The sequence below is a fragment of the Leptinotarsa decemlineata genome, unplaced genomic scaffold (assembly GCF_025532065.1).
Source record: "Leptinotarsa decemlineata unplaced genomic scaffold, Ldec_3_MD MMD2_tig00026317_RagTag_RagTag, whole genome shotgun sequence".
NCBI lineage: Eukaryota > Metazoa > Arthropoda > Insecta > Coleoptera > Chrysomelidae > Leptinotarsa > Leptinotarsa decemlineata.
Window position 1 is genome coordinate 2,911,112 of NW_027412686.1, and position 15,827 is coordinate 2,926,938.

At 35.5% G+C, this 15,827-nt stretch overlaps 1 protein-coding gene across 3 annotated transcripts in view; it reads left to right on the plus strand.

The window, feature by feature from the left end:
• Window positions 1-4,799: 4,799 nt before the first annotated feature.
• IRSp53 (Insulin receptor substrate 53 kDa) overlaps window positions 4,800-15,827 on the plus strand; it is a 507,262-nt gene continuing 496,234 nt past the window's right edge. For 2 of the 3 annotated variants that reach the window (XM_074181873.1, XM_074181874.1), the window contains exon 1: window positions 4,800-4,983. The gene's annotated coding sequence lies outside the window, so the exon portion shown is untranslated. The remainder of the gene's footprint in view (window positions 4,984-15,827) is intronic. The other variant, XM_074181876.1, reaches the window with a different exon arrangement.

Genomic DNA, 15,827 nt, shown 5'->3' on the forward strand with positions numbered 1-15,827 from the left:
CAAAACTTATATCTTCGGGGACTTCAATTTACCTGAAAGTATTGGGATCAGTTTTGATTAAAATCTCAATAATAACACACTAAATATTCCATATGAATCTCTGGACTACAATTATTTTTCTGTTAAAAATTCACACCGCAGAACGCTCAATCCTATAATAATAATAAAAATAATAATATGTATCTATTCACTTTCTTAAGATTGTTTACAGTAAATATACATGTACATATAGAAATGAACAGTGAACAAATAAAATACATCTTACGAGGCAAAATGATCTGCCTGTGTGTGAGGAATGAGAATACTGAATCTGACATTGGATGAGATTCATACTTTAAGTTTAGTACTAAGATATAAACTCAAAATAGCTACATTCAAAAAGAATATAAATACATGAAACCAATAAATCTATTGAAATAAGTAATAGATAAAGATAAGAATATGAGTTTGAACTGGACATATTCAAACAGAATATGAAGAATGAAAATAAACTAATGTATTGAATTATTGATAAAAACATAACTTTGAACTGGACATATTTGGACATAATATAAATAAATCAAACAATCAATGAATATAGAGATTTCAATCAAGAGGATTCCAGATTACAAACAAATTAATACACAATATATATCCACAATCGTGGAAGTAAGTATTTAAATTTATATTTGTCTATGTATCTCTGCTCGTGGTATATTCTTGACAAATAATTTAATCTTTGTCATACATTTTTTGAGATTTGTTTCGCATATTAAATTTTCATGAAGAAAACTGTAGAGTTTTGGTCCTAAATATCGGAAGGATTTCTGCCCAACTGATTTGAGCATTAATGGTATGACGATACTATTATTTCGACGTGTAGCATATTTATGGTGATAAGTAGATAATTCTTTTTTGTTTTTATGCTGTACAGCAGTAATATTTATAAAAAAAACAGCTGTCTGGGATCAAATATTCCAGATTTTGAATAAAGGAGATCGCTAGGGTAGTCGTAACCTTTCCGTAGGATACATCTGATAAATCTCTTCTGCATAACCTCAAGGTAATGTAGGTGAGTTTTCGAGTTCATACAGTAACTTATTCGATTATGAAGTGACTAGAGAAACCTTACCATTTGTTGAAGAGGATGTTCATTTTCCGTCTTTAAATATTTCAATACAAATCAAAACAAAAGTTGAATTCCGTAATGCGTATGCCCCTGAGCGGTTTTTCTTTTGCTGTGTCAAAACGTTTGAGATGCTACTTGGAACAATATTTTTGAAAAAGTATTAAATGTAAACGTAGTATTACAAAATTTCTACTCGATATGAAATAACATTATAGATGAATCAGATTCAAAATTCGTCAATAAAGGCACATGATAAAAAAAACCTCAGTGGCTTATTGAAGAAAAGTATCTTTTTTTTTTCAAGACAAATATGTAGAAATAATAGTTTTTTTCTATTGAATTAGATTAATAGTAATTTAAATCCTGGGATATGTCGACTGCATTTTTTAAGGCCAAAACACAAATCCTTAAGGCGCTTTCAGAGCGGTGCCTGTGCGAAAGTAGCGATTTACATTGGATTTGAACCGTAGAAGATTGGATCCATTTGTAAAAATGTTCTCAGAAATTTTATACCACATGAACAGTTTTTCAGATGGAAGAGTTCTTAAACAGTGGAGTTCGAGGCGCACTGAGTCGAACCTCAAAACGATGAGCAGCCACAGTCCTTCGCGTATTTCTGATATGTACCGTTCTTGGTAGAATGAGCCAAGTCACTTTAACATTTCCCGTGAAAGTATCTATAGAAGAGAGACAAATCTCCTTCGATGTTTCAGGCTATCGAGATTGCACGTAATGTTCGCGGAGGATGGCTCTTTTCTGGATGGAATCCAGCAGCATCATAAAGCATCAAAAGTTACTTAGGTGTTTACAGTTTTCTGGTTCGGAACAGTATTCCAAGCTTTTGAGAAGCAACTTCTGCCATTCCAGCGACATGAGTGTGCCAAGACATATCGGTGTCAATTTCAACCACTCAACAAACATATCGAAGCAGAAAGAGGAATTGTCTGAAGTGACATTATTATATCCGGTTTGGAGATATTTATCTTCCTAGATAACCGATACCTGGGTTTTTGTGGCATTGAATTGAACCTGGTTACTTTCACCCCAAGTCGAAATCACTTCCAGGTACTCATTAAGATATGCAACCTCCTGCTGCCGGTGAAGATGTGTTTCCGTAGCCGATGTCGTGGAATCCAAATTGAATAACGAGACAAGTGTGCTATCGTCAGCAAAGCAATGAATTGGGTTCTTGTTTTTTTTCAATAAATCGTTGATATACAATAAAAAAAGGTTTGGGGCCAATATGGATCCCTGGGGAACATCAGCGTTGATGATGAAAGTATTCGAGAGATACCCATCGACGGCCACTTGTAGGGAACGTTATTTCAGGAAGCTAAAGAGCCATACACAGAAATGATTCAACAAGCCATAGCATCGAAGTTTGGCCAGCAAACCCTCCTGCCACACACGGTCAAAGGCCTTAAAAATATCGAGCGCAACACCTCTTGATTCTCCATGTTTCTCGATTGCGTTATTCCAAATATGGGTGACATACGATAGAAGGTCTTCTGTTAACCTTTGTTTCCGAAAGCCATATTGATGATCGCCCAAGAAGTTGAAGCCTTCCAAATGACTGAGGATACGGTGGTTTACGACTTTCTCCATGATTTTTTATAGCACTGATAGCAAAGCGACTGGTCTATAGTGATTCGGAAGATTTTTCTTGCCTTTTTTGGAAATAGGCTTAACTCAAGAAATCTTCCAACAAGAAGGAAAAATGGTAAAGAAGTAGAAATTAATAAAACAGCTGATGCATTCGGGAACTTTCTTCATTTGTCTATAAACCGATCAAAGCTGTGTATGATTTGAATCGAGACTGTCGGAAAACAACTACTTTCCCGGATAATACCACGCTGAATGTTGAATTATATCCGACAGACATTTATGGAACGTTTTTCACAGAGGCTAGTCACAGAGCTAGTTCTGTCAATGTTACTTATATATATTATTTTTAATATGATATATATCGAAGTCACAATTAGAAACAGTATTCACAGTATTTGATGAAGTGAATCTTGATTTTCTCCTCAATAAATTGAATAGTTTTGGGTTGTCAGATAATTTAATTTCCCAAAATAATAAAACATTACTCAAAAGATAGGTCTTTCATTGTTGAACACAATGGTAATTTATCCAAAAACACTCTGTGAGATTTTCACCACAGTTTCACGGAATTGGAATGGAAAAAATTCATCAAAATTTAAGAAATAATACCAATATTTCTGTTCCCGAAAGTATCGATGTCTCAAAGAATGAAAATGCTCGCATACCCTTCCACAAGAATGTGGCTGCTTTGAAACGTAATTTTATCGTTTCGCAGAAGTTATGAAGGAATTGTGGTCAAAAGATTCATTTGATAGAGTAATTGACACAGTCTACTTTAAAGTCAGATTCAAAGATTTTTCCCTCGATTCATGGGTTCTGCCCATCAAGACGCTCACAAATTCCTACAATATCTTTCAGAAGGTTCACATGAGGACCTCAATAGAAATACTGAGAAACCTCAACCGATATTAACAGAAATTGACGAAAAATTGAGTGACAGCAGAAAAACACAAGAGTCCTGGCTGAGATATTTGAATATGAACAACTCTAAGATTGTAGACAGTTTCGCTGGACAATTAAAATTTACTATGGAGTGCACACACTGTGGACTCTCACCAGAAACCTTCGATCTTTTCTGGGATTATTCTCTCCCCATACCACAAAGAGAAAACTCTGGATGGAGATGAAAAATCAACGTGTTCGAGGTGCAAGGAAAGAAGAAAATGTACAAAGTTCCTATCAATTTATAAGTTTCCCCGTATTTTAGTAATTTATTTGAAAAGATTCTCTCCAACGGAAATATTCAAAGACAAATTGAATGTTGCCATTGACTTTCCTTTAGAAGGATTAGATATGAGCAAATATACAACAGACAATATGGCTCCTTGTCCTTATACTCTATATGCACTTTCGAATCGCAGTGGGACTAATTACAACGGGCATTACACATCATATTGCAGACACCCATATAGTGGCACGTGGCATGAATACAACGATTCACACGTGTCTCCAATTTCACCAAAATCGCTTGTGAGTGATGAGGCATGTGTCCTCTTTTATGAACAGGGAGGGAACTAACTTTTGAGGTGATTTTTTTTCTCTTCAATCTTCCTTTTATAAACTTAATTCTCAGAATTGATTTGTATTTCATGATTGTGTTCAAATAGTTATTAAAAATTTCAACTTAAATTTAATTTATCCATGTATTGGGACCGATTACGTCTGTTTGGATATATGAATAGATTAATGAATGAATTGACAAATATGTTTTGGAACAAAAACTGTTCTTGTATACAATAAACAATTCACTTAAAGAGCGATTTCTCAATGTACATACACTCTAATGTGATTGAAATTGTAATCTGAAAGTGTGAATAAATTAATTATTATTATTCAGGAAGACGCATAAAATGTATTTACATCTAATGTTGTGACAAATTGTCTTTTATTCTATCAGACTGATTGACGTGTGGCGATATCGGCAGACAGATCAAAAAACAAAATCGCCCGCTCTTTAGTTTTATCCCGTCAAATCACGCCAACCCCGAAGACACACAAGCGTAACATCTACCTTCCGCCGCCTTCTTCGACCGAATGCGCGCCTCGTATTATAGAGAAGGCACGGCCGCCGCCGATTAGAAAGTGCTCCGGCGTACCGCGACTTCAGTATCTCGCGAACGAACGTTGTTGCTAGAGATCCGCACTGCGTTTCCGGCCGGTTTCTCTCTCGTATACGAGCGCACTTCCGAAGTTTGTGAGTTCTTCGAGTGTGTTTTGAACGTATTTTTACGTGACCTGAGGTGGTTATCCATCGTTTGAGAAGATTGCAGGTACGCTTGCTTCGAAAACATGTTATTATTCAATTTATTTGTACATACCTCTTCCTCGATAAACTGTGTAACCGCGGTTTTGAAAGTTGTGAAGAGAGTGGAGTAGTACATGCGTTTTTTTTTTATTAACGACATTTACAGGTACAATTATTCTGGATATAAAATTCAATATGCTGAAAAAATTAAATATCTACCTAAATATGATATTATTCCTGTTGTGAAAACTCTTTGAGGTGCTTTTTAGCTGATCCCACTATTACTCTACCAGAAATGGTAAGACTTACAAGGTTTGTAAATTAGGAATCACACGTTAAAAGGGGAGGCCTCGTTAATTATTAGCTTGCACAAGTTTCGACTTCTGAGGGTTGTCGTTCGTAAAGGTGCGACAGCTGGTTAACGGAAAAACAGATTTTAAACAGACAATAGTTACCACTACGGTGAAACAGATGATGAACTTTAACTGAAATCGTCGGATTTCGTTTACTGGCTCCACACGTTAAATATTTCTTCAATATACATTGAAGTAACATCCGATTATCACTATAAAAATGATGGAGCACAACACAAAGATGTTTTGTTTCTTCTGGGGTGATAGGTACTTCTCAATTTCCGGCGTTTCATAATGTGAAACAACCTGAATTTATTGAGGATTTTATGGGTTGGTATAGTGAACATCATCATAATGATAACTCGAGAAAAAATGACAAAAATGTCTTATAATTTATTACTCCACACACAAGTCATTAAACTCATGTCACCCCTTCTTATTCATTACATAAAATACTCCAAAGTACGAGAACAACCGTTCACCATCATCTGAAAAATAAACTCCGCAGTATCTTTAAACTTTGGTCTATTATGAAGCGAACGCTAAGCCAACTATACCACAGACTTTTATATAGGACAGATGCCCATTTCGATAATGCGGAAAGTATGTACTCAGCAAGACAGAACGTCAGAGAACATTGCATATATCTAATATCAATCAATTATTTTTTGAGATATTCCAAATGTTGATTTTTAACATGGACTCAAAGTCAGTAATATTCAAGATCACTATGATGACTATGATCATCAAAAAGTATCAGAAAAGTTCAAAATATCGACAAATAGATAATATTTTCATTTTCAAGTTGTAAGTTACAAAAATAAATCAGGTGAACTAGAGTGAGATTATGTTTGACATTCTGACGTATACAGCTAATGATGAGGAGAAAGAGTGATGTCGAATTGATAATATTCCTGCCAAAAAGGTCAAAGCGTAAAATTATTCTCATTTGTTTTCAGTTACTGAGGTCTTTCCTAACCAGTTGTCATACTCAAATCAATATAATTGAAGAGCCAAGTCGACATAAGTACATTAATATCTCCTATTCATTAAATTATTTATAGTAAGTAATTAATTTGCGTAATTTTTCCAGTATGTGAATGGAAAGTCAATGCGGATGATGCCAATGAAACAATTTCGAAACAGTATTTCTACTAAGAGTTACTTTTCCCAATGCGGGTTAATATATTGGGTAATGAAAAAGATTACCTTTTGAAAACATTTTGATTGCCCATATCGTAGCTTCTAGAAATTCATGGTTTTCGAATGATTTTATATCAATTTCTATTTTATTTCCTCCAAAGTTGTCCCTTCAGATTTGATAAACTTGTACTAGTGTTTTTTTCAATCCTGGGAGCAGATCTGATATGAAATTTTCGGTATGTCCTTGAGCAGCACTTGAGCGATTCGGTTTTCATCTTCTCAATCGTCACAAAACGCCGTTATTTCATGAGTCTCTTTTCAATTTTGGGAACAGAAAAAAGTCGGAGAGGGCCAAATAATGTGAATACGATGGATGAGGCGTGATTACGGTGTTGTTTTTGGCCAACAAATTATCGAAAGAGCGATGACAAGTGAGCAGTCATGAATTGTTTTTCCACAATACCCAACATTCTTTCTGTTTTGCTTCTAGCAAGCGGCGAATAACTTCAAGATAATGATCCTCATTGAGACCATGTGGCGAGAACTCCTGATGCACCAAGCCACGGTGATCAAAGAAACCAGTGAGCAAACTTTCACATTTGATCGAACTCGGTATGCTTTTTTTGGTCTTGGCTCTACTGGGCTCTTTCACTGGGCGCTTTTAGAGCGTTGCCTGTAGGAAAGTAGTGATTCACATTGGATTTGAATCGCTGGGGATTAAATCCATGTGAAAAAACGTTCCAAGAAAGTTTATTTCACATGAACGCCGTTCTCCAAATGAAAGAGTTCTTGAACAGTAAGCTTCGAGGTGTACTGTGTTGAATCTCAAAACGATGAGCAGTCACAGTCCTGATATGTACCGCTCTTGGTGAAAACAAATGTGTCAAATAATTCGAACACTTTCCGTGAAGATATTAATAGAAGATAGCGACAAATCTCCAACTTTCGATGTTCCAGACTATCAAGGTTGCAAGTGATGTTCGCGTCTGGATGGAATCCAGTAGCTTCAGGGTATGTTTGGGGACCATGCTCCACACATGGGAACAATACTTCGAAGAAGATCTGATCTGAACTTTATAAAACATCAAAAGTTGTTGAGGTGTGTACAGTTTTCTGGTTCGGAACAGCCTTCCAAGCTTTTGAGAAGTAGCTTTTGCAATTTCAGCGAAATGATTGTGCCAAGGAATATTGGTGTCCATTTTAACCCCCAAAAATCTTACCGAAGCAGAAAGCGGAATTGTCTGCCCTAACATTATTATATCCGGTTCGGAGACATTTATCTTTTTGGAGAAAACGGATGCCTGGGTTTTCGTGGCATTGAATTGAACCTGGTTACTTTCACCCCAATTCGAAATTTCTCCTAGATTGTCATTAAGATATTCAACCTCCTGATGCTGTACGTAGCACGCAAAATTCACATTTTTTTCGAAGAGCCGACTTATAAGATAACTAGTTGTTGCCCGCGGCTTCGCCCGCGTAGAATTTGGTAGTTGTAGTACTAATATGTTTAAATATGTTCAAAATATGTTTTTCCGTTGATCAGTTGTCGCCACCATACGAACGACAACTCTCAGAAGTTGAGAATCTTGTGCGAGCTAAGGACTAACGAGGTCTTACCTTTAAACATGTGATTCCTAACACGGTTGCAGAATCATCTCATCTTCAACCAGATAAATTCTCCCGAGAAAAATATCTGGTCAAGGCAGGAATCGAACCCACGGTCTTCCGATCGTGAATCGGGTGCGTTACCACCGCGGCCAAATCCACAACTATGTTGCTGTATCGCTGCTCTTTCAATGTTTTGACAGAATCAGAATCAACGAAGCAGCGTTATAGAACAGTGCTTTCAAAAAATTGTTCTACAGCGCCATCTAGTGGCGAGTTACAGGAAAATTGATAGCCTAAAAACCTTCTCTATGAAAAATTACTTATATATACATGTCAAGTTTCATCACGATCGGTTGAGCGATGTAGAAGTTTATCACTTACCAACCAACCAACCAACTAACCAACAAACATCCATTTTTATATATTAGATTACAGAAAAATGTTTGGTTCATTCGTTCAAGAATCAAAGTAATCAATTAATACAAATTAGATCAGAGAAACTACCTGAAGTCAAATAATCTGGTTCGAAGAAATACACTTAATTTTTTTAAACAGTTGACATTTTGTAAGACAGTAGTGAACTGACCCCGCATGGATAACAGATATGTGAGTACTTTTGTTGTCATTTCAGCATTTCCTACCTTTTCAAGGTATCAGGGCTGAAAGTTTCATCCTCCAGAACGTATTGGACAGTGTTCTGAAACATTCCAAAGTATCTTGGAATATTAAGGAATGTTCTGGAATAATTTGCAACTTTCGAGAACATTCTAGAATATACCAAATCAGTGTAGAACGATGAGGAATGTTCGGGAATAATTGGCAACGTTCGGAAACATTCTAGAACAGACCAGATCAATAAAGAACGATGGAGGAAGTTATGTGATAGCTCTCTATGAGTCATTCAAGAATTTTTTCGGAATGACTCATAGAATCTCGGAATATTCCAGATCATTTTGAACATTCTAGTACAGACTCAAATGTTGAGGAATATCCTAGAATACTGGAGATTATTCGTAGATACTACTCCAAAACGTTTTTCTGATATTGTTATTGAAATATAAAATATTTTCAGAGGTGATCCATAATCCTTGACGGAGGTAGGTGTACTCCAAATACGCCAGAAACGCCGTTTTTTTGTAAGATTCGCCGGAGGTATTATTTATTCTGAATATTATGGTGAATTATAACTTATATGGTAATTGAAGTCATTGACTGATTTGTTACTTCAACTGTCGAAATTTTTATATTAACAAACATTCCAAAACCTTTTTATAGATAATTTCCAATATGTGGTTTGGACTATATCAATGAAGCTTCATTTCAGTTATACATTTTTCAATTGATTTGAATTCACTGATTGTGACAAAACAATCAGTTCGAGAATTGAATTGCAGTTTGTTTTTGACGTTAAATGTCCGATTGAAAATAATGACCAACTTTTATGATAACAAAGTTATTTCGCGTCAAATAAATGCCGCACAACTGAAAACAATGCAGAATGAAAAGTTTCATTGAAAACGTATAATTCCCAGTTGGAAGAAATAATCCCCACTTTTGCGCAGTTCATTGGAAAAACATGATGTTACTGAAAAGCTTTAATTAATAGACTTTTGTATATTCTACGAAACGGAAAAAACCCCATATCACCCTCATCTCCTCATCTTCAAATCATCAGCAGTACTGATAATAATTATAACGATAAATTCAGAAAACAGAATGAATCTCTTTAAAGAATAAGGTCAGCTATGATAAAAATGATAGAACTTACCCCAGTCTCTACTTATTATGCATAAAAGCAGAGTTTAAAGGTAATGATGATGTCAATTCGATGATTACAAACAAATATAAGTAAAATTTTTTGGGCTCGATGGAATCAACCAAAGATATTCTTGTTCTCAGAACTGGCCCACACAATAATTCGAATGAAAAATCAGTAGATAGGATTCTTTTTACTTCGAACAACCTATACCTAATATAAGGGACATGAAATTCTGAAAACATTAAATTACGAGGCATGTTCAAGAAATAATGGCAGAGTGCGATTGTCAGTTTTTCTTAATTATGTTGAAGTTAAAATTTATGGGGAGTCTGCTTTGACTGAAACAAGAGTCAACGAGTGACATGAGCGTTCCAAGATGGCCGTTGAAGATAACAATCGCCCCGGACTTCTTAGCACATCAACAACCGATGAATACGTAGAAAAAGTTAGAGAAATGGTTATGAACGATCGCCGAATCACAATCGGAGAAGTCGCTGATATTGATTGCATATCGAAATGTTTTCGAATGTTTCGTATATGAAACGCGTGGCAGCAACATTTGTTCTAGAATTGGTGAATTTTGAACAAAAACACTGGCGAATGGAAGTTGTTAAGGAGTCACTAAATGAAATACACTATGGCGGAGAATTATCGAAGCGTATCATAATAGGTGACAAAACATGAGTTCATGAATATGACGTCAAAACTCAAACATTCTAGTGAAAGCATTCTGGCTCGTCAAGACTGAAAAAACCTCGGTAATTGCAGTCGATCAATACGGTTAATCTCAATCATGAATTCATGATTGAGAGTGCATCATGAATTCTTACCATGAGATCAAACGGTTTGTGTGAAGCAATTTGAAAAAAAAACCACCTGAATTTTTGAAAATAATTAATTGAGTTTGAGAAGTGTTTTAAAGATTGAAAGAAATGCTAGAACAAGTGCATAATACCTTTTTTGAAGGCAACGACATCAGTTTGAACGAGTGAAGTGATATTTTTTCAAAGAACGAAAATTTTCGTCATTTTCTGAACATACCTCGTATTGTTATGTTGAGATCAATGTCCAACTGTGACATGGAAAAATTGAGTTTCTGAGCTCCTCCCTCAATTCGATACCCATATATGACTATAATAATACAGTTCAATTCGGGACACTACTCAACAATTAATTCACATTTTAAATGAAAATGAAAATGAACATTGAAACTACCAAAAAATGATAATAATTGTTTCATGAATGATGATTCAATATCGCCATAGAGTTTTTGATTATTAAAATAACTATTTTATCTTTCAACATGTCTGGCAATTTGAAATGTTGTTTAAGTCTACACGAAAATTTGTTAGTGTTTCACGGGGACCAACTGTTAGGTCTAATTCAGAAGATAGTATAGCACGCCTAGAAAATTAGATCTGAATAAATAAGATCAGTAATTCAAACAAATATATATGAAACAGTTCACCAGACACAAAAAACACTACAGAATAATTTCAGATAAATTAGCAAAAGCGACATCAACTCAAAAATAAACCAAAACATACAGATATATTTATCAACATCGTGAACTCATTAATATACACCAAAATTCAGTAAGTAGTACGAGAAAGATATACGTAACTGATTGCTAAATGACAAGATACGCTGAAATTTTTCTAAAATACTTCAAGCACTATTGGCACTCTACTAGATCATTTGAGTTCATGCCAGGAAAAAAAAACATCATTCAAATGAAAATATATCCGAATATAAGTGATGGAGCGAAAAATTTTCTTATCGTTTGGTTTATAAGTGCCATTTCACCGACACTTCGACCTACAAAACCAAAAATTATGATGGATATGCCACTCTATTCGCAATTGAATGTAAAATCTTTGTGAATTTTCACACTCGAAACAATAGTGGTACTTTGTCGCGCATTGATTGAATCAGACACTTGGGCCAAGAAAATATTTACACCGAATGAATATGAATATTAGGAAAATATGGTTATTATCTCGGTAGAAGAATGAGAAACAATTCCACAAAAAGCCGAATTTTTTTTCCTATCTATTCATGGGACCCTCTATTAACCAGAACGTAAACAAATATTCCAAGAGTTAGTCTACAAAGATAATGGACGCCAATTGAATGATCCCGACTGCTATCCGTAAACGACGATCGAAAGCAAAAACTTCTCAGTTATTCGCTCCTCAAGGGCAGACTATCTGATAAATTCTTCTTGCACCAAATTATTGTATGACTGAAACTCATGTATCTTCATTTCTGAAGATGTCTCACGAATGCTCTCAGAGAGTACAGTTGCTGCGGTTATTACGGTGATAATCTGATATCTTGAACAACCGACAACCTGGATAATGATTAATTCACTGGAATATTTCCAGTATGCTTTAATGGCTGCCGTAGAGGATATTTTAGAAGATGTCCAAAGATACGATTACAGAGCTGAAGGAATCAGTAGTGCGTATTTTTCCTGGTGGGTGCAGTTAGTACCCTCTAGTCCGAAGATCTACATTCCAAGACACACATTTGAAGAAAGAGGCAGAATGACCGCCGATCAGGTTCTCAATAGACTGAGAGAAATGTACCATGGTCTGTCAGCGTTTGGGTGAATTAATCTTCTCATGAAAACTTACCAGCAAATTCAGACTCTGGTAGCACATACTCTCTGCCTGTTTCGGTGCGAAACAATTTAGGTTTTTGATATTGGACGGAAATCTACTCTTGTGAGCTGACCTGAAAAGTCACTTGTTAAGAACTGGACTTATTTGATCAGTTTGGATAGGTGTGAACCACAATGAACCCTCGCTTGACACAACGGAGAGTAGAAAAAACCAACTTATCTTGGACCTAAATGCCATTTTCTGCTTCGATGAGTTTGTTGGGGGTCAGGATGGACACCAATATGTCTTGGCACAATCATATCGCTGGAATTGCAAGAACGGCTTCTCCAACGTGAGAAACACTGTTCCGAAACAGAGAACTGTACACACCTCAGCAACTTTTCATGATAAAGCTCAGATTAGACCTTCTTTTGAGTATTGCACTCATGTATGGAGCTCTGCCCCCAAACATTGCTGGAATCCATCCAGAAAAGAGCCAACCGCCTGATTAGAGACGCGAACATAACTTGCAACCTTGATTATCTGAAACATCGAAACAAGGTTGGAGATTTCTCTCTTCTAAAGATATTTTCACGGTAAGAGTTCAAGTGACTTGGCACATTTCATTCCACCCAGAGCGGTACATATCAGAAATACACGATGAATTATGGTTGTTCATCGTTTTAAGGTTCAACTCAGTACCACTCGAACTTCGCTGTTCAACAACTTTTCCATTTGGCGAACTGCGTTTATGTGGAATGAACTTCCTGGGAACGTTTTCCCAAACGGACTTAATCTTCAGCGATTCAAATCCAATGTGAATCACTACTTTCCCACAGCCATCGCTCTTGGAGCACCTTAAGGATTTTCCCGTAGTGCTTGTATTTTGTCCTTAAAAAAATACTTCCTGATTGAATGTACAAAAAATATCCTTGTGAAAGCAAAAAGTAATGATGAATAATATCCTGAGGTTATGATGCACAACCGTTGAATACTGTATTCTTTCTTGTCAATGAGGGAAATTGAACACCACGAAAATTTCTAAAGAGTTATGCCTGCGTGTAATATACTGATAAATTCGCCAAAAGACCGTATTCAGGAGTCTATTCAGATAGCAATGCATCATCTAACGTCACATCATTCGATTTATTATTCCACTCCCTTTCACGTACCGTCATCGAATATCCCCCACACTACCGAAGATTTTTTTCATTCCTCATATACTCCATCTGATGAAATATTGACTACATTGACGAAATAACTTTCCACTTGTCTGAATTTTGTATACAAATTTCATACATATATAGAAGCCCCATCAAGTTTTTTGGTGGTAGCGAATGATTTATCCGGGTTTTGGTTCTTCCCAAGACGAATTTTCAGTTGAACTTTTGATGTATGATATGCAGAAGGGCACGCTACGATTATATCGAATTATTACTTCTAAACTACCCCGAAAAGTTTCGAAATGAATGGCTTTGTAGCGTGTGGGGATTTGAAGGGATTGGAAAAACGAGGAATGCCCTTGTTTGTGTTTTTGTTTTATTCCTGATTGTATCTTCGAAGTCGGGATTGTTGGCGTGTCTCTATCGGATTCGAAATTGCTATGATTGATGAAGAAGACAACTGTTTAGAGGTTATTGGCCGGCGAGTGTATTCGTGATAAACTAAGGATTAATTGCGCTCAACATCCCCATTTAAGTCGGATTTTGATCGAAAAATGTCTAAACAGCAGCTGAATCTGTTATATTTTTCCACACATTTGATATAATTTCAGAGCCGACACAAAATATTTGTATCAATAGAAAGTTAGCAATGGTTACTTTTCTCAATGCATAGAAAAGATGAAACAACGGTAGGCTAGGCTGCTTTTACATAATTTTACAGTGATTACAAGTAAAAGAATTGAAACATTTTACTGATTGCGATGTGGCTAGCTGGCAAGCGATGTCAATATTAATATTTTCCACAATTGTTGATGGATGCTCTTTCCAATTGGATGACCAAAATTTTGAGAATTGAGTCTCATCTGCGCCAATAGTTGACAAATTGTCAACTATTGCGTCATTTTGTAACTATGCTACAATAACTTCGGTTTGATTTATCATCAAACGAATTGAGTATTCAAAAAAGCTCCTTACTTTTTGGAGCCAGCGTATGATATAAGTTTGATAGTAACAATTATCCTCGTCGAAAGGACTAATATGGAAAATAGAAGAGATGAGTTATAAAGCCTTAAGTGTTATATATCACAGTTGAAAGAGAAAGTGAAGTTGGAAAAAATGAAAACTGAATAATTTGAAACTCAACCAAAACATGAACATACTCTTGTCATTTGGGCCTGTCGCCCGAAATTATAATATTTAGAAAATCTAACTTTTCTACGATTTGGTTTCGACTGGAATATTCCACCAATTCTACCATATATGTCGGAGGAACTAACTTCATCATCAGTATTGAAAGTCAAATTCCACTTCTTGATCTTTTATTATCAAAAAGTAATATATATTTCATTTTTGACTTTTGTTTCACGCACGTCAAGCCTGTGTTGGAGTTCTTTTCTCCCCGCCTTTTTTCGGCTGTCTATGTTTTTTATTTCAACATCTCTTCTTTGGTAATATTTAGGTAGGTACATCAAAGTTTCATAGGATGTGAATGGGATATTGATCAATGAATAAATCATCTTCGTCAATTTCATTCAACACATTCTCGTTCGATTATGCGTATACTTCAATTTCATATAAAATTTTGATTGATCTTCAACTATTAATTTTTTTGAAATCAAAACTTTTGTAGTCGATTTTTTTTGTAGTTTATTCTGCTTTGAGACTCTTGATACCATATTCGAGTTTTTGTAGAATTCGTACCTATTCACCATCCACGTTATTTGTCCAGGTTTTACTTGTTATTTTTTCTTCAAAAAAATATGTTTTTTTTTTGCAATCATATTCGTTCATTACCAAAAGTTGACAGTTATGCTATCCATTGGTTCTAGATCAGTTATTGTTGTGGAATAGATAGGTGAGCGAATAGAAAAAATATACATATCAAAGGAAATATTGGAACACATTAACACCTGCGTCAATCTTTTGATACCACATATATTTTCGAACAAATAATTTCTTACATATGTTACAAATTATTCATATAATAACTCTTGAAGTTCTTCACTCGCGTTCCTCACATCATAGCCACATATATTTTTGGGAAAATAACTATAATAACTTTTGTTTCAACACAGTAACAGCTGAAACTCATCCGCTGTTCCTGCCAAACTTTTTATTGGAGACATCAAACTCAACATGCTTCAGTCTTTCATTAGTTCATATACGAAATCGTCTGGAAGACGGAGTTATAAAATATCGAATTAGAAACTGCTAAGGTTCGTGAAACTTTACACTCA